Source organism: Eptesicus fuscus, chromosome 16 (assembly GCF_027574615.1).
Source record: "Eptesicus fuscus isolate TK198812 chromosome 16, DD_ASM_mEF_20220401, whole genome shotgun sequence".
Lineage (NCBI taxonomy): Eukaryota > Metazoa > Chordata > Mammalia > Chiroptera > Vespertilionidae > Eptesicus > Eptesicus fuscus.
In genome coordinates, this window is record NC_072488.1 from 9,467,021 (window position 1) to 9,494,651 (window position 27,631).

Here is a 27,631-nt window from a genome sequence, read left to right on the forward strand (position 1 = left end):
CTAAGAAAGTAAGTGTGGACCACGTGGGAGGCTGGGGAAGGGGTCCGTCAGCGCGGACGGGCAAGGCTGGTGTGGGCTGATAGGTGCTGTCTCCAGAGGCCGTGGGGACGCAGGAGGGTCGGTGTAAGCAGGAGGCCGGCGAGGAGCGCGGCGTGGGGACAGACTTCAGAGGGCCAGTGGGCGGGATCTGCAGGACCAGCCGCGGTCCTTCCGAGATCCGGACCATCCCTGCCCCTTTCCGTGGCTGGAGTGTCCGAGGGAGGGCGGAAGCTGAAAGACCGTTGGACTCCTTCTCAAACTTTTCTGCCAGCTTCCTCAGGTGTGGGGAGCAGCCGGCGCCCGCCTCGGTCCAGTCCCACACCCGGGCCAGGGGCGGGAGGCCGGGCCCGAGCTTCCCAGCCACGCGCCGCGCATCTGCGGGCGCGGCCGCCGAGCCGGGAGCCACAGCAGGGGGAGGCGGACGGACGGATGGACACACCCGCCAGCACTCGGCCTCAGCCCGGCGCGCGGCAGCGGGGGATCCCTGGGGCCCGGGGAGCGGCGCCGGGTGCCCGGCCGGGGGCGCTCCGCCTCCCTTCCCCGCCACCCCCGCCCACTCGGGCGCCCGCGATTGGCTCCGCCCGCCCCTGGCTGCGCGCCGGAGCCCGCCTCCCTCGCAGCTAAAGCAGACGGTACCCGGAGCGGAGCGAGCCAGAAGGGAGCATGGTCCCCGCGCCGCGGCCGCGCCAGCCCCCGCGCCGCCGCCTTCCCCGCCGCGGACCTCGCTGCAGCTCCAGCTCCAGCCCCGGCCCCGGCCCCGCAGCGCCCGCCTGCAGCCTCCGCGGTTCCCGCGCCTGAGCGCAGCCCCCGCCCGGAGCCGGAGCCCGAGCCCGAGCCCGGAGCCAGCCCAGCCCGCGGCCGCCGCGGCTGCGGGTAGAGGGCGGGGGCGATGCTGCCGGAGCCGCCGCCGCCGCCGCCGCCGCCTCGGTGAGAGCCGCGCCGCGCCGCGTCGCCGCACCGCTGACAGCTAAGGACTGACTTCCCTCGCCGGGCATCCTCCCTGGGCTGCCGGGAGGCGGCGGCGGAGGAGAAGAAGAAGGAGAAGGAAAGGGGGAGACGGCGGAGGGCAGGAACGCGAGGAGGTGGACCTGGATCCGTTCCTCCCGGCCAGGACCCGAGCGGCCCCCGCTCCCGCTCCCCGCCGGCGCCGTGCGCTCTCCATCAGCCCGCCTGCGCCCACCCGCGATCCCCGGCTCGCCACGCACCGGGCCGGGGCCGGAGCCGCGCGGCAGGAGGTAAGAGCCCTGCTCGAGCTCCACGGAAGCGGCGCCGCGCACCCGGGGTCCTGGCCGTGCGCAGGGCCGGGCCGGGCTTGGGAGCGGGGCCCGAGAGCCCGGAACGCAAGGCTCGGCTCCCGCGGCGGCGGCGGCGGCGCAGGAGCCTCCGGAGTCTGGACTCGCCAGGCTGCGGGAGCCCGTGCGCCTGCGCCGCTCCAGAGGGGAAAGGGGGGGAAAAACTTCCTACCCCCGGGGTGCATGCCCCGGGGCTGCCCCGAGCCAGGGTCGCGGCGGTCGGGGATGCTGGAAGCGTGTGTGACCCCCGGCCCCGGGCAGCCCCCTGGCTGGGCCCGGCAGAGCGCGCCCCTCTCCAGGCCACCTCCCCGGAGAGGCCCAGGGCAGGGGCGGCTGGGGGCCAGGAGGAGGCACCGAGGGCTGGACCCTGGGGCGGCCGGGCGCCCTGCCCTTTGGGAAGGTGCGAGCCTGCGTGCAGCCAGGCTGTTTCCTGCCCCCTCCCGTCCTCACCCCGCAGTTGGGGACCCGGTCTCTCTACTCATCCCAAGTAACTTTCGAGGTAGAGGAGCTCGAAACCCATGGGGAGGGGACCCGCACAGCCTTGTTGTGACCGCCCCCCCCCTCCCTCAGCACCTAGTGGGTGCCGCCGTGTTCGGGGACGCGGAAAGGAGAGCGCACGCGGACGGTGAGGCCGTGGTGTCAGGTGGGGAGGGGTTGTTTGTGTGTGGGATAGACAGTGTGGACGCGCACCCCGACTGCGCGGGGGGGACGGGGTGGCCGAGGGCTCACCTCCGGGTTTCCGGGGCCTGGAGCGGGCCGAGGGTTGTCTGCGGTCGATCACAGCGCGGGTGAGGGCTCCGGGCAGCCCCTACCCCGGCCGGCCCCGAGGGAGGGGTGCGCTCCCCTGGCGCCCAGAGATCAGAACCGAGAGCCCGGCTAGATCCGGGGTAGATCCGGGGCAGCTCCCGGGGCAGGTCGGGTCTGCGCCGGCTGGGAAGGCGGGGACGCGCTGCCGCCTGCCGCCGCGGTCACAGAGGAGGGGATGGGGGCAAAGCCGCGTCTCTCGGATGCCTGGATCCTCTGGCTGAGAAGCCAGGGCTCGTTCCCGGGCTCCGGAACCCAACGCTAGACACGGTCCATCTGCGGGTCCTCCCGCGGGTCCCCAAGGATGCTGATGGGTGAGGAACCCCAGCTTCTGCCATCGCCGCTGCTCTGCTCTCTTCCCTCCCCCCCCCACCCCCCACCCCGCCACCCCCCGTGCTTGCGCCACGCGCGCCCGGGGCGAATCGGGGACGCAGGTATTTATGTAGCATTAGGCGAGACCTCGGCGGGCGGGCGGGCGGGCGCGGAGGAACCGCACCAGGAGGACGCGGAGCTGCCGCTGCCCGGAAACTTCCACTCCGTCAGCTCAGGGACTGTCAGGCTCCGCTGCTGCTGCTGCGTGCTCAGCCTGCTGTCAGTGCGGTTACGCTGGGATTGCGGCTCTTCGGGCAGTGAGGTCTGTCCTGTTCACAGTGTTCACAGCCGCCCTTACCCTGATTTCAGCCTCTTTGGAGTCATCTAGTCACCACAGAGTTCTTCCCCTGCCCTCTGGTCTGATCCCCTAACTCAGCCCTTGGGAGGGCAGCGTTCAGGACTTATTCCGGTTTAGGACCAATGACAGCAGACTTAACTAGCACACTTCATTCTGGTGTTTTTAAAAAAATGTGTTGGGGTATGGTAGAGCTAACTTTTTCACGCTTTAGGGTGGGTGGTGGGGAACAGTTCATCCTGATGCAGATCAAAAACATCTGCTAACACAGAGGTGAATACTTTACAGACTGGTGGGTACGGATGGATTTGAGTAAGTCCCATCATCCAGGCGTTTATACAGGAATGGAGCTGTGTGCCACTGAGGAATACAGATTCTGTGACCCACACGTTGTTCCAAGCCCACTTGATTTATCATCCTGCTCTAAGATCAGGGAATTACTTGCATATGTGCCCTTAAACTCTATATGGATTTAATGGCATTTAAATTGGTTTATGGGCTGATGCATTTAACCACTTTTAATAACTTTTCTGCACAAGCATCTAATAAACCATCTTTGCCCACGATTCAGGAACACACCTCCCTCTGTGCCGCCTCTCCATTTCTAGCACAGTTCACGGAAATGTATAGGTCTCCCAACTTTCATCTGCAAGCAACCATCCAAACGAGATACCTAGAGTTGCACAGGAAGAAAATATCCTATGGTAGCCATGGTAACCAATAGATTAAGGGTTATTGGTTTTCATCTGTATGTGATGGGGGGGGGAGGAATCTAGTATTGTGTCTCTTTAATTATGTTCCTAATGAGTGGTGGTCATACTTCAAGTCCTCGGTGTGGGAGATAAGCGAGACGGAGAATTCCGTTGTGTGAGAGGTTTGTGGCCGCAAAGCCGAGGGGAGCCGGAGAGAATGACTCCTGCTAACTGCAGCTCCTGGTCTCCAGCAAGCAAGTGGATGGGGCCTTTCTTATATTTCAAGTAGATGAGAATTGAGTCCCTTCCTTTAAGATGAAAAGAAATAAATGCGTTTTGCTTTTAAGCTCTTACCAAATGAGCCTTGTAAGTCCAGCTCCCGTTCTCCAGGAATAAACATGTTCGACGTGTGGCTGTTGGTGTGGTTTGCGTGTTCCACTTGTTCTCCGCACCTGTCAGTCTAAGTGAGGCATGTCATTAGCCTATTCAAATCTTGCCTATTTCAATATTCATGCATTTCCATGGTGACTCATTCCATCTTTGTTTACTTAGTCAACCTTATAAATCTTTGGCATCCATTTCACTTGTGCCGTCTTTTGTGGTTTTTTGCTTTTCGTTCACTTATCAATTGATTTGGCTGCAAATCATTCCCATTGAAAGCGTTTCCTTTTTTCCCCTTCTCGTTCCCCAAAGTTCACACTAATCCTCATCACACACTGTTTTAAAGGGGTTGACTTTTGTAAGAGACCCAAATAACACCACTGATGCTAATGTAGGCTTTTAGCATCTCATTTGACATGTATGTGTGCATGCGGGTTGTTTTGTGTTGTGTTGTGTTGTGTTGTGTTGTGTTGTGTTGTTTTCTTCCTGCAGGCTGACTAGTACAGTAAGGCTGTCTTGCTTTATGGCCCAGAGACGTCAATCCAACCTGGCAGAATTGACTAAAAGTCTCTCTTCCTTCTTTCCTTCCCCCCTCCCTTTTTTTCCTTCCCCGTAGGACTCAAGGAGTTTTGTATGTTTTCCGTTATGTCTGGCTCAAACAGACTTGAGGACTTTATGTATTGGGCCAGGCCTGTCCTCCTAGGATCTTTTCTCTTCCGGTCGTAGCCAAAGACAGAAGGCCGGGGAGTGGCGTCAGAGGATTTTCAAGTGCAGCGCTCATTTATCCACCACATAGAGTGTCCCTGGGACCATGGTAACCTTGCAAGCTCACTGAACAGGCAGTTTTGCTTAAACTGAGTGATAATTTTTCACCGGCTTTCGAGTTTGTTTCCTAAGGATACAGGCCCAGGCTAATCGCACCCTGTCTACTTCAGAAATATCACGGCAAGCGCTAGTACTCTACAGGCCATTAGGATCAGGGGAAGTAATTGGAATACTTACGTTCAGAGTCAGATGGAGGAGTGGAATTCTTGCCAACCTTGTGATTCTATAATCAGTCAACTGAGTGCCTCCTTTGGGGTGGAGGGAGGAAGAAACACCGTGGGTAAGAAAATCCAGCTGATGGTTGCGGTGGCTGAGGAGAAACTGAGGCAGAAACCGTGTAGGATGACTAGAGAACACCACCTCTCTTTACAGACAGAAAACTTACCTGTAGGCCCAAGTGTTCAGAAACTGGAAGAGTATTTGAAGCTTGTGCAGAAGATGTGATTTGTAATTCCTTAGGAAATCAGGGGTCATTTCCTAATATGCAACATATATATATGCAATATATATATATATATATATATATATATATATATATACAGATATATATTATATATTATATATTATATATTATATGTTATATGTTATATGTTATATGTTATATGTTATATATTATATATTATATATTATATATATATATCCCGCAACAACCTTTGGAAAGTACTTGCATTTGAAGAATGTTTACCATAGAAGCGGTCCTCACAGTTTTGGTGAAGAAGGAAACGTCGTGTCAGAATTCTTTGCCTGCTCGTTGGGTCAGAATTACTGAGATCAGGACCATTCTGAAAGCAAGCTCTGGGGCTCTGCCCCCGACAGCTACACGCGTACTTCCCCAGAGTCCCAGGTCAGAAAGGTAGTCTGCACTTCCTTCCCAGGAAACCACTCGAGAACACGGAACTTGAAGCTGTAAATTAAGAGGAGGCAAGTTGGTCACTGGAAGTAGCAACACTGTTATTCGTGAAGGGAGCTTGATTATCTTGGGGCATTTCCACCCTTAGGGTGAGAAGGGGGAGATGTCTCATTTCCGGTGAGAGGATACCTGCGTGAAAGGCAGGTGGTCCAGAGACGCCTAGCCGGCAGCAGCCGATGCTGATTCTGAAGCTAGAGCAGAAATGGCCCGGGATGGTCACGATAGGGGGTCGGATTTGGCCCAAGATGTCAAACTCTCCAAACTTTAAAGGCTGTCATTGGCCCCACACGTGTCAGTTTTTATCATTATTGTATAGAGTTTTGAAATGTTTAAATCATTGACCTTTTAAAGGATATATACACACATATATACAAATATATATATATTTCACCAACTTTATTTCTCCAAATTGTGGTTAAAAAAAAATCACTTGAACATAAAATTCACCCTCTTCACCATGTTTAAGCATACAGCTCAGTGGCGTTAACATTCACATGGTTGTGCAGTGGCTAGCCAGAACTTTGCATATGGGAACTGAAACTCTCCGCCCATTAACCATCCGCTGCCCATTTCCCCTCCCCAGCTCCCTGCCAAGCACCATTCCTCTTTCCTTTTTCATGCATGAATTCCACTACTGTAGATGCCTCATATAAGTGGAATCTGACAGGACATGTCTGTGAACACGGACATGCAATATCTCTTCAAGGTCCTGCTTTCACTTCTTTTGGATATATATACCCAGAAGTGGGATTGCTGTATTCTAACAGTTTTTACCCTGATATATTACATTGATCTTCTGTTTAAGAGATTGAGTGACAATGCAGGTAACAGAGCACAGATAAAGAATGCGGCAGATGTGACTGACCCTCGTTCTTCCCTTTCTGCGTGTGCATTTCCTCGAGAGTCTCTCCAATCTCTCATGCTTTGCTTTTAGGGCTTCCCGGGTTGCCGTGGAATTGCCGAGGGGATAAACGCATGGGCTTAGTGTCAGAGTTGAAGTCCAGTCTCTGGTGCCTACCAGCTATGTGACCTTGGAAAAATCCTTGATCTCAGTAAGCTTTGGTTCTCTCTTTTTTAAAAAAATTTTTAAAAATATATTTTTATTGATTTCAGAGAGGAAGGGACAAGGAGAGAGAGAGAGAGAAACATCAATGATGAGGGAGAATCATTGATTGGCTGCCTCCTGCACGCCCCACATTGGGGACCGAGCCCACAACCTGGGCATGTGCCCTTGACTGGAATCGAGCCCAGGACCCTTTAGTCTGCAGGCTGACACTCTATCCACTGAGCCAAACTGACTACTAGGGCTGGTTTTCTCTCTCTCTCTCTCTCTCTCTCTATCTCTCTCTCTCTCTCTCTGAAAATGGAGGGAGTAATCATGGGCGAGATGACCCTGATAAAGTGTGCATCACAGTGGCTGGCCTGGAGAAGTGTTCTAGAAAGTACTCTAGAAAGGAGCGCTTAGGTAAAGGGTAGTAATAAAGAGGCAGCAGCAACCCTTAAGATCTGAGAAGCCGTAGACACCCACCCTGTTAAGTGTGCTCATACACGTTTTCGTGGTGTGCCAGAGTGTGTACGCATTGGATTCTGTGAGTCTTGTTATCAGTACTTACTCTGAAACGCAGGAGAGATTTGCATCACAATGGCAATAGCTAAAAATATCCTTGAGTGGATTTGATATGCGAACTTTTAATTCCATTTTCCATATCATAATTTTAGAGTTGATGTGGATTTTAAAGGTCAGCTAATCCACCTATTATTCAATCACCAAACCTGTATCAAGCCCCAATAATATCATAATAACAATAATAATAGCTTCCAGTTATTGCTGCCCACTGTATTTTAGTACTTTACATACATTACCTCTAATCCTCATATCGACACTGCGAGGGAGGGATAATCCGCATTTTACAAATGAAGATGAGACTCAGAAAAGTCATCAACTGGCCCAAGGCCACAAATCTCGCCACGTTGTCCAGCTGGGTTTGAACCCGGATCTGTCAGCTACTAGTCTGTCTGTCTTGTCTTTTCTGTGTGTGTATGTTTATGTGTCTGCGTGTTTATGTGTGTGTCTGTGTGTGTGTGTCTGTGTGTGTGTGTGTGTATGTGTGTCTGTCTGTGTGTGTCTGTGTGCTTGTGTGTCTGCGTGTTTATGTGTGTGTCTGTGTGTGTGCTTGTGTGTGTGTGTGTGTGTGTATGTTTATATATGTCTATGTGTGTGTGTCTGTGTGTCTGATGCTTCAGACTGGGTCTCAGTGCAAGGGCACCCCTTCACATTGCCTGTTATGCACCAGGTACTGCCTTGTCTGTGCCAATTAACATTTTAAATAATTCTCTTAAAGGGAAGGTGAGCTAAAATAAGAATATTTACCAGGTCTGACCGACATTCATCATCATTTTGGGTTTGCCCACCTGCTTCCATTTACTCTGGTTCCTAGAAGGCTAATGAGAAAAGCTTGTAGATGCTTGAGTAGCATCTGTTTCCTTATTGAGCCAGTGTAATAAGTAGCAAATTAAAGACTAGAAACCAAGTAGAAAGGATTAAGGACATATCCAGGGATGACTGAAGACTAATCTGGGCTTGTTCACTCTTGACTCCCCGGACCCTAGCACAGTGCCTGGCACAAACCTCGTTGATAAAAATGTTTGCCTGGAGAGGCTGATGTCCAGAGGCAGTGTGGGCTGATAGACAGCAGAGCCTGTGTTTTAGATTCTTCCTTCACTCCATGGCTATGCACTTATCTGCTCGTGATTTTCATTGTGTGGAGTTTTAGATGCTACATTTGGCCATCTATCTGCTAAATATGCTTGTTGGTGAATTCTAACTAATCTAAATGGAATCTTCTAGGGTTTATGACTTGAGACTTTGAAAACTAGTTTTCTTGGAGCTTCTTCATTCCAGGGACGACGAGAATCTATTTGACACTGTTGAGAATTGACACAAAGTTCGTCCTTCACAGCATGCCTGCTTGCAAAGGGATGGTCCCACTCAGATTTTCAAATTTTGGGGATTTCACAAAAGCATTGTTTTAAATGAAACGAAGCACCTGGAAATGACATGGACCACCGAGAAAGGGCGAGAACACTGTGTTTTCCAACAGCTTCAGTCTTGTCTTTATTCTTTTTTTAAATATATTTTTATTGATTTCAGAGAGGAAGGGAGAGGGAGAAAGAGATAGAAACCACAATGATGAGAGAGAATCATTGATCTGCTACTTCCTGCACGCCCCACGCTGGGGATTGAGCCAGCAAGCCGGGCATGTGCCCTGACCAGGAATCGAACTGTGACCTCCTGCTTCATAGATCGACGCTCAACCACTGAGCCACACGGGCTGGGCAAGGGTTATGTTATTTTGCCATTTCTTCACTTCAAGCTTATTTGCTTGAAGTGAAGAAATATAAGATGACCATGCTCTAACTCTGGCTTTCTGAACTAAAAGCAAGGGCCACGGGATTTGGGAAGTGTAAGCCCTGCCTTTGGAAGCTGGGTCTGTGAGACCTGGAGGTAGGAGAGAGAGAGTCTATGTGCACATGTGTATGTGTCTGTGTGCATGTGTGTCTCTCTGTGTGTGCACGTGTGTGTGTTGGTGTCTGTGTGTGTGTGTGTGTGGCCGATCCGGCTCCTGAAGAGCCCACTGTAAGAGGAGTGCTGTAATCTATTCGGTTCATGCTGTTCCAACCAGCTTTAATCATCACAACTTGAATAATATTCAAACTGTGAAAGGAACATATTTCTTGCTGAAGCCAACGTGTGCCAAGTGGAAGCGCCAAAGCGCCTCAGTCAGGATCTATGGCAACACCTTGCAAAGAAACAAAACACCTGGGTTGCTCCATGTGACGTGGGGAACAGCTTTTCTCCACAGGCAAACGGCACTAAGATTTAAAACTTTCTTCTTTCACCCTGGCCAGGTGGCCCAGTTAGTTGGAGCATCGTCCCATACACCAAAAGGTTACGGGTTCGATTCCCAGTCAAGGCTCATATCTAGATTGTAGGTTTGATCCCGGGTCCGGGTATGTATGGAGATAACTGACCCATTTTCTTCCTCCTCTCTCTCTCTCTCTCTCTCTCTCTCTCTCTCTCTCTCTCTCTCCCCCTCCCTCCCTTTCCCTCTCCCCACTTCTCTCTCTTCTCGCCTCTCTCTCTTAAAAAATAAATCAATGAACACGTCCTCAGGTGAGGTGTGTTGTTTTTATTTTTTTTAATTTCCTCCTTTTCACCCCAGAGGAGAAAAATGATTTGCATGGAAACCATGCTTCGTGGAAGTCACCGCCTCTCCTGTGAGCTAAAGGGACATCTCCCCGGGCCCAGGTACCTGACAGGGTCTGAAGGAGAAGTCTGGCGGTGCAGGGGCCCCCTGGAGGGAGCGGACGTGGGTTGTGTGACCTGGGAGGCACCGGTGACAGGACATAAGGGGAAGGTCGTGGGCAGCCACTAGTAGGAGAGCAGCTTGAGCCACTGCCTTCCTGGGATAAAGACACACAGACCATCAGGCTGTGGCAGGGCCCCGCCCTGGGTTTCTGGATGGCAGTGCCTGCCCCTGCCCAGGCCTCTCCCTCACTTCCCGGTGAGGAGGGCATCCCAGGGCCACCGCCCGGCTCAGGCTCCCCCCAGGAATATAAAGCTTGTCTCCAGATTCTGCAGGAACTGCAGAGCCATCCATGCTGGAGAGGATTCCTGGGGGAGGCTGTGCGGTGGGGTGGGCACTCACTGAGCTGTGAAGTCACCGTTCGAGCTGTCACTTCAGCTGTGTTTACTCCAGGTGTGTCTCCCAGGATGTCTGGTCTTCAGGAGCCGTTTTTGATATCTGGACTAGACACCCGGGCCAGGGATAGTCTCCGTGGTCGGAGGGAAAGGGCGAGGCAGTGGCCTCTCTGGCTCTCTGCTCCTGTGTGACCAGGGGGCCGCTGGGTGTGGGGACCGGTGTAGGGCACGTGAGATTGACAGCTAGGGACTGAGCATGGGACAGCGTGGAGGGAGGGCAAGACTCGGCCCCAGTCCTGCCCAAAGTTACAGTTAAAACGTATTTACTTTCAACTCAACAAACAGCCTGATTGAAAAATGGGCCAACGACTTGATTGAACGTTTCTCCGAAGAAGGTGCACCCAGAACCAATAAGCACACGAAGAGATGCTCTACTCCACCCTGATCGTTAGGAAAATGCAGACGGAAACCACAGTGAGCTCCCACTTCACGGCGTCAGGAGGCTATTGTAAAAACAAACAGAGAAGAGCGGGTGTTGGTGCCGAGGCGGAGAAATCGGAGTCCTCCCGGGCTGCTCGTGGGACTGTAACGTGGTGTAACTGCTATTGAAGACGGTACGGCCGTCCCTTAAAAAAAACGAACATATAATTACCATAGGATCCAGCAATTCTCCTTCTGGGTATGTACCCAAAAGAAGTGATAGCAAGGACTTGAATAGATATTTATACACCCGTCTGCATTCATAGCAACATTACTCGCAACAGCCAAAATGTGGAAGCAACCCAAGTGTTCCTCCACGGATGAGTGGATAAGTAAAATTGGCCTTATACACACCATGGAATGATATTCAGCCTTAAAAAGAAAGGAAATGCTGGCTCTGGCCAGTGTGGCTCAGTTAGTTTGGAGTGTTGTCCCGTACACCAAAGGTTTTTGGGTTCAATTCCCCGTCAGGGCACATGCCCCGGGTTGCAGGTTGGATCCCCAGCATTTGGGAGGCAGCTGATCGATGTTTTCTCTCGGGAGTCGATGTTTCTCTATCTCCCTCTCCGTTCCTCTCTTTCTAAAATCAATAAGGGCAGGTCCTCGGGTGAGGATTTAAAAATAATAATAATAATAAATAAAAAGAAAGGAAATTCTGAAACATGCTACAACATGGATGTACATTGAGGACATTACGCTAAGTGGAATAAGCCAGTCACAAAAGAGAAATATTGTAGGAGTCCACACATATGAGGTACCTGGAGTCATCAAATTCATAGAGAGAGTAGAATAGTGGCTGCCAGGGGCTGGGGGAGGGAGAATGGGGAGTAGTTGTTCAATGGGTACGCAGTTTCAATTGGGGAAGGTGGGAAGGTTCTGGAGATGGACGGACTGTGGTGGTAAGAGTTGTACAACAATGCAAACGCACCCAATGCTGCTGAACTGTACACTTCCATGGTTAAAATGATGTTTTGTTATATATCTTTGCCACTATAAAAAAAAAACAGACGTCTAAATATATTCCAAACCGGTTCTCCTCATTCTTTAAGCAATTTGCTTTGGGGGGGTGGGGGGGGGGCGTGCAGAGAAGGCATTACTTGAACAGTTCAATACTTACTGAGCACCTGCTGTGGATCTAGCCCTTCGCTGGACATTGTTTATTTTGTTTGAGGTATAAGCATCGTGGCAATACAATGAAATCTCAAGTGTTCCGTTCACTGAGTTGTGATCATTGTATACACCTGTGTAGCCACCATCCAAAACAAAATACAAAACATTTCCATCACCCCCAAAAAGTTTCCTGTGACCTCTCCAATCACCCCCTTTCTCCCCAGCTGCTTTCGGATGTCCCTCCCCACAGGTCAGCTCTGCCTGCTGTTGGCTTCCGTGTACACAGACAGTGTGTGTTCGTCTGCACCGGCTGGCTTCGCTCGGCACACCGCGTCTCCCCTGCATCCGTGCCGACACGTGTCCCTGTTGTGCCTTCTCTCCTGCGAGGTCGCATCCCGTGGCAGGTTCCACACTCTGTCCATCCTCCCGTGGACGGACGCTGGGTGGCGCTGTGTTTGGAGACAGCCAGCAGGGAGTGAGGATGGCAGCTGGCCACTGGGAGGGTCCCCGCAGGGTGGGGTCACCATGCGAGTGCTCCGTGCTGGGGGTGGTCCTGCTGACTGGCAGCACACCCCGAGGGGAACGGTCTCCAGGGAGTGGCGGTTTGGTGATTGGCGCTGAAAATATGCCATCCAGTGGGCCAGAGGCGCATGCTGCTGCTGAACAGGTTTCTCCCCTGAGGGCACGTCCCCCGGGAAGCCGCGTCTCTATCCGGAGGCTGCTGGGTGGCTCTGCACGGAGGACAGGACGTTGCGGATGGTCGAGAGGTCAATGTCTTTGAGCTGATGCTGCACAGTCTCCTGCTCAGGTGCTCAGCTGCAGACTGACCACGCCTGTGGGGGAGGGCGTGGGCTGCGGTGGCCAGTCCCCAGCTCGTCCCTTCCACTCTGGTGTGGAGCCTCGGGGCTGGTTGACATGTCCGAGACAGTGTCTCTCTCTGCGGTTACTTCGCACTCTGTTGTGACCCGTTCTCTGTGCGTCTGTAATCTGACTCTCAGACCCGTGTCCCCATTTCCACATTTCTGGGCAGTGTCTCATCTCACGGAAGAGGGAGGCCTTCCGCTAAGAGCCACGACCTTCACTACTGGGTAGATCTGGGCTCGACACCCCAGCAGGGCCGCCAGGAAATGGGGAGAGCTCAGGCAAGTTGCTTCATCTCTTGGGAATAGCGGCCTCCTCTGTGACACTGATAGTCACTTTGCTGCCTTGTGTGCCGCCCGCAACAGGCCTTCAGGGGTCGGGGTGGGAGGGTAATTCCTGCCGTCCAGGAACGCAGGCAAGTTCATCGGTGTGGAAGCTGACATCAGTGGCTTCGCCTAGCTCCCCATTCCCGGGCAGTGCCTCCCCGCATGCCGGAGGCAGTACAGGTGGAGAGCGTGTGGGAGACGACACCTCGGACTGGGGCTGCGCCCTGGAGCGCAGTGGAGACCCAGGGGAGCGGGTCCGGGTGGGCCGTGGTCCCTGCGAAGCCCCACGCAGCGGGGAGCATTAGGAGGACCCCCGAGGGCCAGTGGATTGATGACGGTCCCCCTCCCTCCATTCGGCAGTGTCACTCTGTACCCCTGGTCCCCTTCCCAAGTCCACCGGCTCACGTTCAATCCAGCTGACAGCCTGCCCTCCCCTGTGAGAGGCCATTGGGCGACCCAGCTTGGGGTTGCACAGTGATTTCTAGTGGATGCATTGCCCTGAATTCACCTCGGAGAGGGGTCAGTGGCACAGAAGGTCGTGGCTCTTAGCAGAAGGCCTCACTCACAGAGGCGGGGGGTGAGCCCCACAACCATGCTTGGCGCCCTCAACAGAGCCCACAGTGCTGATGCTCATGGGACGGGAAATAAAATGGAGTGTGGACTCCCTCTCGGCAAGCCAGGGCCCCATGAGACACGGCTGCCCACGGGGCACATGTTTCCAACGTGACTGGAGAGTAGGAGAGGGACTGTCAGCCGGCTCCAGGGGCCACTCTCCGGCCAGGCGAAGGCCAGCCTCGGTCCCCTCGCCCTCTTCCTTCTCTAGAAGGCTCACGCCTCTTTCTGCCCAGCTCAGACCCTGCTGGTCCTCCAGGAAGAGCCCACCTGTGGGCATTACCTGGCCTAGGTTCCCCACATACCCGCTCCATAGGGTCCCCAGCGGACCGTGCGCCCCTGGGGGCACTGACCTCCCCACCTTTTGTTTATATTCCTTTGATGGCCTTCCTCTGAGGGCCCAATGCTGGGCACCGGTCACCGCTTGGACACGCGAGGCTCTCAGAAGGAATGCCACCTGAGACTCGCCAGGCAGAGGCAGGGCTGGACCAGAAGCTCCGGCGTGGGCAGAGCATCGGGAACCGGGCGAGGAGAGGCGGGAGCTGGGGGCCTGGGTGAGGACTCACTCCTGGGGTCTTGGGGCTGTTTCAAGCTGCTCTGGGTAGGAAAGTGAAAACCCTGTGGAATTCTCTCTGTGTGTGGTTATTGTCAGATGGGAGCGGGGATGATTTCCTAACATGTGCAATGAGATAAGAGATCCCTGTACCAGGGGGTGAAATAACGGAGCCCCAGAAAGACGGTCTTTGCTCCCTTTTTATTGGCATCAGACACAAGCCTCTCCAGGGCACTAACCCGCATGCTCATCGTACGTCCTTGGGCAGAGGGGTCTATGGTGAGAGCCCAGCCTGTATTTGGCTCCCGGGTTTTGCCTGCGCTCCCCCCACCCCATCCTCTTTCTTTCCCTCGCCCCCCCCCCTCGCAGCCCCCCGGGTTCGTGTCTCCCCTCTGCCCAGCTATGAACCGCACAGCCTGTTTGTCTTGGGAAAGCCGTCGTGGAGCACGCGTTTGGGCGCTGGGGTGGGGTTGGCGGAAGAGGTGACACAGAACCCTCCCTGGAAACCATCAGGAAAGATGCCAAACACTTCCGTGGAGGCTGAGAACACAATTCCTAAAGTGACAATTTATCATGAATTTGGTTATTGGAGAGGATCGTTTTTTTTTCAGAAGGAAACTTGGTTAATTAAAAGGCATCAGGGATGTATTTACTACGGTGTCAAGAATGTAAAAACAGAAAAGAACATAGAAAAACCGAAAATAATGCCACAATGTTAGCCGTAGACATCTTGCTACTTGCAGATTCTCCAGATTTTTAAAAACAATCAGCATATTTTTCACGCTGGGAAAAATAAAAACTTGTTTAACAAGGGAAATGGAACTGCAATAATAAGGTTAATTTTTGCCACCGGCAATAAGGGTTTGTGTATGTGCCCACACAAATCCGATGAAAACATGACGAGGACTGACCATAATGTGGAAGACATGTTCACACCACCGGTTTTCAAAAGGGAGGGAAGAACCACATCGTTTCAGACGACTCTGTATCCAATACCCCTCCCTGAGCATCTCAGACTCACCTTAAAGGGACCATCCTCTCAGGCTCTCTTTCCTCCTGGGGCTCCTTCCTGCAGGCTCCTGAGATTTGGGGGGTGGGGGGGGGGGGCAGCTTTCTGCTTAAAGGTAGCGACGCTAAAGCAGGCATCCATCCCTACAGCCTGTCTCCTGGAATGCAGTGGCAGCTTTTCAAATATCTGTGCCCCCAAGTGGTCGCTTGTACCTGTAAATTACAGCCAGCAGGAAGGCTGCCACTGAGCAGGTCCTGGGAAACAGGACACATACACACCCAGAGTTTACTGGTGACGATGATGACAACCATACACGACACAGAGGAGTGAGGAAGGGAGGAAGAAACTCCAATTGCTCTGTGTGTGTGTGTGTGTGTGTGTGTGTGTGTGTGTGTGTGTGTGTGTGTGGAGAGCAAAAGACGGAAGAATTTTCTCAGTTTACCTCCCCCAGAGAGAAGTGTGTGTGCTTCCATTTGCAAAGGGGCCTGGCCAGAAGGGGTGCGGATGGCGGTGAGCAGAGCCCTCCCACGATTCTGGGGACCCGGCCTCTGTGTCTCTGGAGCGCTTCCCATGCCTGCGCAGAAGCAGAAGCAGGTCTCCGGGAGGCTCCTGGGTGGCCGGGGAGAGGCTGTCCCGGGAGAGAGGACTGTGTCTCCGAAGAGGCTTTTCCTCTGATAGAGACGTGAAAGGAGGAAGCAACTTTCTGTCCCTGGGCCACCGTGCAATGCATTTTGCTTCTTGTGAAACGCTGGTGCTGACAGGCTCATCTCACATAATTTTATTGTTTTCCATCGCTGCCTGCCAATCCCAGGTGATGGTTTCCTGGGAGCGGGAACGAGGCCGATTCCGGAGACGATAAAAAAAAAAAAAAGTTACCCCGTCATTAGCACATCGCACAGCAGTTGGGCAAGGAGAATAATTGTCTTTGCGATGATGCGGTTGAAGATAAGCTGAACTTGCTAAGCGAGGCAGACACACAGCAGCGAATGGAGTACGGTTTCATGGCCTTCTAGAAAAATGTGCTTTCACTTTAACAAAGGGCGGATGTTGGCATTTTTTTTTTTTCCCCTTCACATCTTTAAATCTAATGAGTTCTCTTGAAGAACCACATTTTCAGAAGTCTCTGGCTCTGCAGAGGTGGTCCGTGTCACGCCCACAAGAGGGCATTTTCTCATCGACTTCCGTCAAAGCGATTTGTTTTCTAACGAGAGGCTGCGAGGCCTGCAGGACGGAGCTGAGCTCGGAAGCAGGGGCTGGAGCGCTGCGCGCCACCGAAGGCTTCCACCCAGTGAGTCCTGCCGGCGCGTGAGCCACTCCCGCACTGCGTTTCCTCTGCTTTTAATGTCTTCTTCCCAGAAGGACTGGGCACCAAAGGAACGCTTTGCAAGCGTTCGTTTTTTCCAGATACAAGATGCCATGTGCTCGCAGGTAGCTAGTAGGTAGTGTACGTGGCTGCAATTCACGTGCTGGTGTCACCCATCATGATGTCGGTACGAAATGGGATCTGCTAACATTTTAAGACTCTGGTCCCAGTGCTCCAATACAAAGAGCCCCCACCTCCTCCAGAGACTTCACGTGGAAAGGAAAACAGCGAAACACTGGAGTGGAATCTAGATCGTTGGGCCAAGGAAAGAGGCGGCTATTTTGGATTGGGTAGTTAGGAATGCTTCTCTGAAGGGGTAACTAATAGTCTGCTGTGCTTTTTTTTTTTTTAAATGTTTATTGATTTTAGAAAGAGAGGAAGGGAGAGAGAGAGAGATAGAAACATCAATGATGAATGGGAATCATTGATTGGCTGCCTCCTGCACGCCCCCTACTGGGGATCGAACTCACAACCCCAGCCTGTGTCCCAACCGGGAATTGAACCAGTGACCTCTTAGTTCATGGGTCAACACTCAACCTCTGAGCCACACCAGCCGGGCCAAATAGTCTACGTTTATTTCAGGGGTGGGGAACCTTTTCTCCGCCAAGGGCCATTGGGATATTTATAACATCATTCGAGGGGGCATACAAAATTATCAACTTAAAAATTAGCCTGCTCTGTTTGGTCAAACATGTGATTCACTCACCCCTAATGCCTTGGCAGGGCCAGACCGAGTGGTTCTGTGGGCCTTCTATGGCCCGAGGGCCGGATGTTCCCTGATTTATTTCATCGGCACTGATACTATTTGGATTACAAATGTAGTAAAACCTTTAGACTCCCTTCTTCAAAAAAAATAAAAAATAGTTGCAATGTTTATTACCATGAAACATGATGAAAACGGGGGCAGCAACATGGAGTTGCCCGTGATTCATTTGTTAAATTACACTTAACAATTGCCACCTACTTTTTTTTTTTAATATATATATATTTTATTGATTTTTTTACAGAGAGGAAGGGAGAGGGATAGAGAGTTAGAAACATCGATGAGAGAGACACATCGACCAGCTGCCTCCTGCACACCCCCTACTGGGGATGTGCCCGCAACCAAGGTACATGCCCTTGACCGGAATCGAACCCGGGACCCTTCAGTCCACAGGCCGACGCTCTAACCACTGAGCCACACCGGTTAGGGCGCCACCTACTTTTGACCCCATCATTTAAAAAAAAAAACAACATGAATATTTTAACACCAAAGAGTACAAAGGATGTAAGCGCAGAATACAGGACAGTGGAATGAATGTAGTGTTTTGAGAAATTCCTACATACTCCTGCGTCTTCTCATTTTCCATGAACTTTGAGAACTTCAGCCCGGGCTTGTCCTGCCCGTGATAATTGTCCACCTCCCGTGAGGACCAAGCTGCAGAAGGCACGGTAATGGGGCTCTGCTGGCACCGGTTCCCCAGGCCTGCCCAGCTCACAGCCTGACATACAAGACACAGAGCAGAAGGCAGCATACCCCTGACCCTGGGGGTCCAGGATACTTGCAGGAGAGTCCAGCCCAAAGCTACGATGGCCTTAGAGATCCGTGTGACATTTTCTGAAGCCACGAGTCAAAGCTCTACGTTGAAGACATGTTTTGGAAAATCAAAGCAGTATGGGTCGGGCAAATCACGGAGGGCTTCATGGAGGAGGTGTGCCTTCAACATGGCCTTAAAGGATAGCTAGGCATCAAGAAGAGGATCATGGATTATAAGGGGCAACAATGTTCATTTCTTTCTTAAGTTAATGTGGAACATTTTTTTTTAAATAATAAAAGCAATACCCATCCATTGTGTAATATTTTCAGGCATAACAATGTAATAATCTCTAACAACCTGTCCTGCAGGTGTGGGTATTAACAGGTTATCATCTTTTCTTCTCGATTTTTGTTTTGCGTTTTTCCAATAGCGGGGCCATGTTGCATATGAAATTTTGAGGGTTGGGTTTTTAACTTTGGAACACTATCCCATGTCATTAAAAACGATTCTTATACATCACTTCTTCATGCCCTCAGTCCATCATGCCTGCCATCTGGTTTATCCGCCATTCCCATCAGGTGGCCTTTTTTTCCCTACTAGAACATTCTGGCAGGTATTCTCGCATATTATTTTGGTTCATAATTTTGGTGTCAGACAGATCTGACAAGTCTCAGCTCTGAGGGTAACATCAGGCTCTGCATTATCCATCCAGCCTATCATGTCACGTGGACGTAATAGCGCCAGCCGACGGGGGCTTGTGAGTTACATGAGAGAATGTTTTGGATAGAGTTCTTGAAATAGAGTTACCAAGGTTTGATATTTTAAAAATTATATATCTTTCCAGCTATAAGAGTAATGTTTTTTATAGAAAATTTTAACAAAAAAGAAAATCCTGCCTAATCTCATCACTAGAGGATAAAAACAATTAACCTTTTAGAATCTATTATTTTGTCACTTTTAGCAGAATTGGGATCATACTATTTCTCTCTCTCTCTCTCTCTCTAATATATATATATATATTTATATATATATATGATTTTATCTCCTGCTTTTCCCCCCTCTTAACCTTGTGTTGATTTTCCATTGTCATTATGCATTCGGAGACGTGATCTTAAAGGGCTATATTTCATTCTATTCTGCTATATTAATGTGCCGTTTCATTTAACTACCTTCCTATTGTTGGCTATTTAGATAATTCAGTGATTTGCTAATATAAATGACATCACAATCAGATATTATTGAACATCAATATCTGCAGACATTTTGGATTATTTCCGCAAGATTCACTCCTAGAGCGGGGACTACCGAACCAGGCAGGAGCACCCTGAAAACACTGATCTCTATCGACACATCGCCCCAGACAGCCTGGGCTGTTTACTCTCCCATACATAGCACACGCGCCCCCACGCCACCGCACCCTCGCCTATTAGAATCTTCATAAATACCGTAGTCGGTGGCACAGATGAGTAATGGCAGCTTGTGGTCTCAATTGGCCCCCCCTTGATTACCGGTGGGCCGGAGCATTTGTTTCTCTGTTTATTGACATTCCTGTCCTTTGCCTGTTCTTCTATTTATATTCATCTTTTTCTTATTGATTTGTGAGAGCTCTTTATGCATAGGAAGATAGTAACCTTTCAGTGTCATGTTTAGAAATATTTTTCCCAGTTTGTCATTTGTCTTTTAAATTCGTTGATGGCTTCTTGGTTAGACAGAGGCCTTTAATTTGCTATTTATCAGCCGTTTTCACTTTGATGTTTCCTCTTGTTTTTAGTCTGAGAAAATCCTCTCCTATCCTGGCTTTCGATGTCTATTCATCTACCTTCTCTTCTACTTGTTTGAAGATTTCATTTTAAAAATTCAACTCTTTATCCAGTCCTAAGTTATCTCGTTTTTGTTATAAGATGGGAGATAGGAATTTAATTATTTCTTAATAGTGAAGTGATTCTCCCGGTTCTCTTTACTGAGTGATCTTTCTTTCCTCCTGATTCGAAAGGTTACTTCTCGCATACACTGAATTCTCCTATCAGCGAGGGCGTGTTTCTCTCTGACCCAGGGCTAACCCACGTGAATACAATATTATGATGTTTTAAAATCTGGTACCATAGATCATCTTCATTATTATTTTTTTCCACAATATGTTTAGCAGCTATCTCTGACATATCTAATAGACCAGATGAACTTTAGAATCTTTGGCCAAGCTAAAAAAAAAAAAATCTTTTGTTGACTCTTTTTACATGGTATTCATATGAATTAGATGGTATTTATAAATTGATGTATAAAGAATTGACATCCTGACCATAATATGGAGTCTTCTCATTCAGGAACATGCTATTCTATCCCCCCCCCTCTCTCTTTCCCTCTCTCCCTCTCTCTCTCTCTCTCTCTCTCTCTCTCTCTCTCTCTCTCTATTTACTTAAGTTTACTTTCATATCCCTCTGTAAACATTTGTGCGTTTTTTTTTTTCATATGAGCTTTTCACTGCTCTTAGAAACTTCATTCCTAGCTGCTACATACACTCTTTCTGTCCAATTTTATTTTCTAATGACTAATTGCTAACAAATAAAAAAGCTCTTAATTTTCTATGTACTTATTTTGTACCTTGCAAGGTTATGGCACTTTCTTATGAATAGAATTATTTCAAGGCTTTCAAAACCTGCTGGTCATTTTGCCAAGAGGGTATAAGCACAACCAGTAGTGTCCGGGGAGAGCCTATATAATCACTTTTAAGAATCTTCATTAATTTGGGAGAAGGTAGCATCTCATTGTATCTTATACACCATTCCAGTGCCGTGTCTGATGCCATGCCCGGGTCCTGATAAGTAGAACGTGTTTGGGGCAGTCAGTCCCAGGGTGCAGTGCTCATGAGCAGGCCTCGCCTGAAGCAGTGGTGGTGGCTGTGGTGGCTCTCGTGTCCTGGAGGGTGCCATTCTGAAGCAGGAGTTTGAGGTCCACAGCCCTGCCTTTGGGGGGTGGGAGGGGCTGGTCCTAAAGGAAACTGTAGGAGCTGGCTCTGGAGTGAGGTCGAGCCTGCAGTGGTTGACGTTAGGTTCAATTTCACCCAGATGTGCACTCACAGCCAGACACACCTGGGTGTGAGGAAACTACCGGAAGAAACACTCGCCCCGTCGTCGAGCCCTAAGGGACACCCAGGATTTCCATTCAGCGCACAAAGACGACGCCGGAAAGGGAGCGAGAAGGAGCGGAGGGCCCGGCAGGAACATGGCTGTGATACCCAGGCACTTGGTCCTCTGCAGCTCCACCGAGCTCGCCTTCCGCTGCCAGCTTCCCCAGACCCAGGCCTTCGCCTCTGTGGGGAAGGGAAGGGTTTCTCCTTCCCCGATGCTCCCCAGCATGCGGCTGGGGGTGGGCGCGGGATCTCCCGTCTCCCTGCACAGAAGGCTCGCGAACGTGCGAGGATGTGCGTCTCCTCCTTTAGACAACTCCACGTCTCCTCCCTGCGTCTGGTGCCAGCTGGGGACGGGTGCTTTGCTCCCGCTTGAAAATCTTCCTCCGAAAGAATATGTTGCCATCAGCAAGTCCTCTGAGTTGCAACTGTCTCCTCCGAAGCCAGACTGTAAGGCAGGGAGTCCTCCCTCAAGGAAACCCTAACCTATTATCCAGGGTTCAACAAATACCAGCGCCTTCCGCATGCCCGGCAGTGCGCTCAGTGCCAGAACTCACGGGGAGCCAAGAGGCGCCTGGTCCTCTCCCTCGGTGAGCTGACAGTCCAGGGGAGGAGACGGATGCTCCTCAAAGTCCAGGCAGAAGGCACACTGCGCTGCTGTTAGGGGGAGCCTGGCCTCTGCTTGGGCCGCGGGAGGGGTGACTGACCTGAGAGGTAAAGGAAGGGTTGGCCTCAGGACTTAGAGAGAGGCGAATCGCCGACCTCACGCTCCTTCCGGGGCCCTGCACTGTCTGGATGCTGCCCGCCCCGGCAGCTTAGCCATCACACCCACCTCCTGCATCACCCATCACCATGCCTGTCTCTCTCTCTCTCTCACACACACATGTGCGCTGCAGGCAGAAGGGACAGGTGCACTGTGGCCCGCATAGGAGAGAGGATGGCACGTTCAAGGAGAGGTGGCCAGGGAGGCCGGAGCTGGGGAAGCAAGGGCGTGTGGTCAGGAGGAGACCGGAGAATTAGGCAGGGAGAGGCCACGCAGGGTCTTGCCGGCCACAGATAGAACCTCTGTCCGCGTTGCAAGAGCACTGGCTGGCTTTGGTGGTTTTTAAAGCAAGGAGGCGGTGTTTTGGAAGAGATGGTGCTGGCTGCCAGGGGGGACCCCACTGAAGAATGCTAAGGAGGAAGGTGGGGCTCAGGGAGGGAGTATGGGCGGAGTCCAGGCGGGAGCTGATGGCTGCAGATGGACAGGTGATGGTGCCGATGAGAGAAGTAGGAGCTGGAGGCACGTGAAAGGTGGAGTTGGAGGCCTCGGGGTGGGTCGGACGTGGAGAGGTCAAGAAGAGGGATTCTCCAGGGCGGTACCTAGATTTGTGGTCTGAGGAACTAGGTGACAAGGGGCTGTTATTGGTAGTGCCGGGAGCACGGGGCGGTGGCAGGTGTGGTGGGGAAGGTTGAGTTTTGTTCCGGACCAGGTGTGGGGCTCCTGAGACTTGGCAGTGGCTGGTGGCAGGTAGACAGTTAGGTGTGCGGGTCTGGCTCTCGCTCAGGGGAGAGACCAGGGCCAGACATGAACATTTTGGAGGGTTCATCCCAGTGAGACTCAGGGAGGGTCTTAGAGGTCAGGGACAGGGACAGGGACAGGGACAGGCTGGGAAGCCAGCCGGCGGCCACAGTCCCTCAGGGCCCTCCTGCTGCTCTTGCTGCCATGTGCCCTGGCTTCCAGGGGCTGCCCTGCCGGGTATGGAGATTTCCTGCGGACCCTCCACGGGTCCTGGCTGGGTCCACACCGGAGGTAAGAAAAGGGCCACAAACACAGAGAAACCACGCGTCTCCGCAGTCCGCTCCCTAAGCACTTGCTCGTCTCCACGCTCCTAGGCCCCACCCTTCAGGGTGCGTCTCTGAGTCACGAGATGGAACCGGGGTCTCTCCTGCCCCCTCCCTCCTCTGTCCCGAGCTCCCCGTCCTCCCGGTCCCTCCTTTCTGAATGATGAGCCAAGAAGACATTCAATTTGCTTCAAGTCGAGATCATTTACAGACTCATATGTAATCCGTGTTTATTAACATCTGCTGTGTCCAGGCACCGCTGCGTGGATAAACATGGTGAGGGGGGGCATGGTCAGACCCTCCTCGGGCCCTCCTAGTCGAGGGGAGGAGACGAGAGATGAGAGAGATGGGATCATGATGTTGATGTGGCAGACGCTAAAATAGAAGGCGGTCCAAAATCTCAGATGAGGCCAGGCGAGGGAGGGATATGCTGAGTAGAGTCAGGGAAGGGCAGGGCAAGTGGAATACATGACCTATAGCAAGGATATGGGCAGGCGCAGGGCAGTGAGAGCATTTGGGGAAGGAGAAACAGGTAGGTAGGAGGAGTTATTTGGGGAATGTGAGATGGTTTCCATGCCTGGGGGATATTGCATATGTGTTGGAAAGGTGTGTGTGTGAGAGAGAGAGAGAGAGAGAGATCGGGGTGGACAGGCATGGTGATGGGTGATGCAGGAGGTGGGTGTGATGGCTAAGCTGCCGGGGCGGGCAGCATCCAGACAGTGCAGGGCCCTGGAAGGAGTGTGAGGTCGGCGATTCGCCTTTGCCGTGTGTGCCGGAGAGCTTTCCCAGCCTCTTCCACTCCTGCTGTCAGGAGATGAGCTGAGACAAAAATATCCTTATTCTTCTTGCGTTGGGAAACGCAAGCCGGGGCTGGAATCTCACCAGACCCTGCTGGTTCTGCTGCCCACTGCCCAGATGTGCAAGTGGCGGCTCCCAGCACCAGCGGCTTGAGGGGTTTGTGCCGAGGGTCTCCCTGGGTTGTTGGGGGCAGGACCGAGCAAGTTAAAATTCTCCCTGAGTCACTCGGGCCCTGGGCATGGGCCCGATCTAATAACCACCTCCTGGAAGCGGCAACATTTACGATGTTTTCCCGACTCATGTTCTCGGGGCAGTGACCTTTAGTTCCCTGTAGGCGTGTCTTCCTCAGGAAATGTCACGGGACTCTGACCTAAGGCAGCTGGGCTGGGCCTGCTCCAGCCCCGGTGGACACGTCCCAGGCCGAGTGCTGCCGGGTCTGGAGGAACCAGCTTGCACCTGGATCTGCTCAGGGCTTGGTCATCGTTGAGGAATTTCAGAGAAGGGATATAAACACACCCATGTCCTTGCCCTGAATTCAGGTCCCAGGCAGGGCTTACGATTCCTGGCCCAGGCTCTCCTCAACCAGCTCTTTGTTGAGTGCTTCGCCCCGTTAGTTGGAGGCACGGGTGGGTGGGAGGGTGGGTGGGGACGGGGGGCAGAGGGAAGGGATGGGGGAGACAAGAAGCATGCTGGAGATGAGGCAGATGGGGTGGCATTGCCAGCCTGTGGAGTGCAGTGCCCAAGCGTGGCCGGTAGATGTAAACAGTGCCGCCTAGACAGTCTCCCTACAAGGCTGGGAAGAGGTCACAGGACCTGACCGTCGCTGTTTGCAGGGAAAGGGGGACTGTGACCCCCTGGATCTTGGGTGGGTGCTGGGACAATCAGAGAGAGTGGCCCGGAAGCATCTTGGAAGGTCTTCTGAGCTCCTGGCCAAAGCGTCTCAGAGGTTCTTTCAGGAGAGAACCATCCTGCCACTGGTAGAGGGAGAAGGTGGTGTGTGCCAAGCTTGGACCACTGCGTGAGCACCTGCCCAGGTCTCCTGCTCGGTCAAAGGCAGTGCTGAAGGTCTCCTCTGCCAGGTGTGGTGAGGCCCAGGGGATCCAGGTGATGCTGCAAAGATGACTTATATCTGCTTCTCAAGACGCTCATAGCTCCAGTGCCCTTTCACAGATGGGGAAGTGGCAGGTGTTGGGGCTGTCGGGGAAGATGGCTGTTCGAGCCGGTTCGGGCATCCTTCTCCCCTGCTCTGACTGTTTGTTTCCAAGTCGCCGTGAATGCTGTAAACCACTGCTTGTCACTTTGCCAAATCCCCATGCTCTTACTTAAGCGTGATTCACGCACTGGATGGTTTTGACATTTGAAGATTACTTGGTTCTTTGGGCAATTTTCTTCTTTGCCGTCAGGAAAACGCCTGCAGTTCTCTATTTCGTTTGGGGGAAGGTGAGGCCCAGGAAGTAGTTAATGAACTCCCTGGACCACGGGACGCTGGGCCTGGTGATCTTGTGGGGCGGGGCGGACCTGTAAGGCTTTTGCTCCTAAAAGGAAGGAGGCAACTCCTCAGCTTGATCATTCGCCTTCAGAATCACAATCGCACGGGCTCCGAGTTGGTCCTCTGGGGCCGTCTCTGGGTAGGAGTCAACCATGGGACCAGCCCAGGGGCCGGGGAGGCACTTGGGTGGTCGCTGCCCTACCGATGCCTTCTTCTCTGTGGCAAAGGGCCAGTCACTCCGGACCCAGGGACCTGGTTTGTCACCATATTGTTCTTCCCACTCCACTGAGCCAGGACCTCCATCACTAGGGAGAGCTGAGTTAGGAGTTAGGAGTCCTTATGCACTCACTTGTTAAGCTCCACCTCCTTCTCCCACTCCCCCAACCACCCCAGCACCCCTTCCCCAGTGCCCATCGACCCAGTGGTGAGAAACCACCAGTTCACGTACTGCTCCTCCCCAAGTCTCTGTTCCTTGTTCCTGTGAGCTGCCCATTGGAACTGCCCCTCACCCTCCACCCACACCTGGTGCTCCAAACTTGGCGTTCAAAGCCCGCAGCCTGCCCCTCGCCACCCTCCCTTCCTCTGTGTGGTCTCCCTTCCTTCCCCAGAGGCGTGCGGTGAGGGTGAGAGCCCTGCCGTGGGGTAAGATGGCATCCGGCAAGAACGTACTGAACGGAGGCAGTCTGAGGTGCGTGGCCAGGGAACGTGGCCGATGATCTGAGGAGGGGTTGGCTGCCCTCACGGATGTCGGCAAACCCCACGCCCGAGCCCCTCAGCCCTCCCAGGTGTGGGTTCCCCGGATGGCGTCCACTCCACCAAAGCCCTGGACGACAGGACTCTTCGAGGCAGGATCCAGGATTAGGGATAATTTCATTTCGAAAGAAAGAGGCTGAGGAGGGACTTGATTGTCTTTGAAGGATGCTCCTGTGGAACAGAGATGAGCTGTTCTCCTTCTCACCGGCAGAGAGGACCAAGAGGGTCTCAAAGGAGCGAGTGACGTTCCCCGTTGCCCCCCCCCCCCACCCCCCTGCAGGGGCATGCAGCCTGGCCTGGCGGGATGGGCGGCTCTGCGGGCAGACGTGCAGGCGTGGGGGTGCTGTGGAGAAAGCCAGAGCTCAGCCCTCTCTCGGAAAGAAAGCTTCAAAAAGCCAGGAATTCACAGAGGCTGTACGATCTCAGGAGCAGGAGGATCGCTGAGGCTGGGGAGGCAGAAACAAGGGGCGGGCCTGGGTGGCAGCAAGGATGGAGGTGAGAAGTGGGAACATCCTGCGGACTAAGGCAGGAGTTCCCGGAGGAGGGAGGAGGGGAATGGGGCTGAGAGGTTGGTTCTGACCTTCACCCACAGGCCGTGGGGACCCACTGAGGATGCTTCCACGGGGGGTGCCCCATTATGGGGCTCCTGGTTCTTGAGGGTGGGGAGGCAGAGGAGCCGTCCCAACGCCAGTCGGCAGGTCCCTCCCTGCCCGTCACAGACTGGCCTGCAACGAGAGGAGAAAATTGCACTCCCTGTGGGGGGAGTTTCTCAGAGAACTAAATGCATTTCATTTCCCGGGCCATCCTGTCCGTCCAGATTCTAAGTAGCAAGCAGCAGGAACCAGTGCTGGCCAATGCAGGCAGGACAGGCATTCATTAAAAAGATATTAGGAGCCCTGGCCGGAGGGCTCTGTTCGTTGGAGCATCACCCCATACACCAAAAAGAATAATAATAAAAATTAAAAAAAGGTGGCAGGTTCCATTCCCAGTCAGGGCACACACCTGGGTTGCAGGTTCGATTCCTGGTCAGGGAGCATAGGGGAGGCAACCTATGGATGTTTCTCCCCTCCACCCTCCCTCCCTCTCTTCCTCCCTTGGTCTTCCTTCCTCTCTCTTTACAAAAAAATTAACCAACATATCCTCTGGTGAGGATTCTTAAAAAGGATATTAGGCAGCCCGGAGTTTCCGGGAGGGAGAGAACCGGGCTCAGAGGCCACCCAGCCAGGACTGACAGCCACTCATGCCCAGCTCTGACTCAGGAGGACCCCCTGCTGCCGGCGGGGTCAGGCCTCCCGCTGCCCCAGCCCCACTTCCCTGCGCCACGGGCTTCTGATCAAAAGTGTGGGCGGCTGAGTGTGATTGGTGGAGCAGGGGAGGGAAGTGAGGGTGTTTGCAGCTTCTGTGGTGGACGGTGGGCTCCGTCTCCCCGGGAAGGGCATCCCCAGGGACAGACGGGTGCGGTGCTGAGAGCCAGACAGGAGGACGGGAGCGCCTGCGTGT

At 52.8% G+C, this 27,631-nt stretch overlaps 1 protein-coding gene across 1 annotated transcript in view; it reads left to right on the forward strand.

Moving 5' to 3' along the window:
• Positions 1-1,004: 1,004 nt before the first annotated feature.
• KLHL29 (kelch like family member 29) overlaps positions 1,005-27,631 on the forward strand; it is a 267,899-nt gene continuing 241,272 nt past the window's right edge. The window contains exon 1 of the mRNA XM_054728446.1: positions 1,005-1,274. The gene's annotated coding sequence lies outside the window, so the exon portion shown is untranslated. The remainder of the gene's footprint in view (positions 1,275-27,631) is intronic.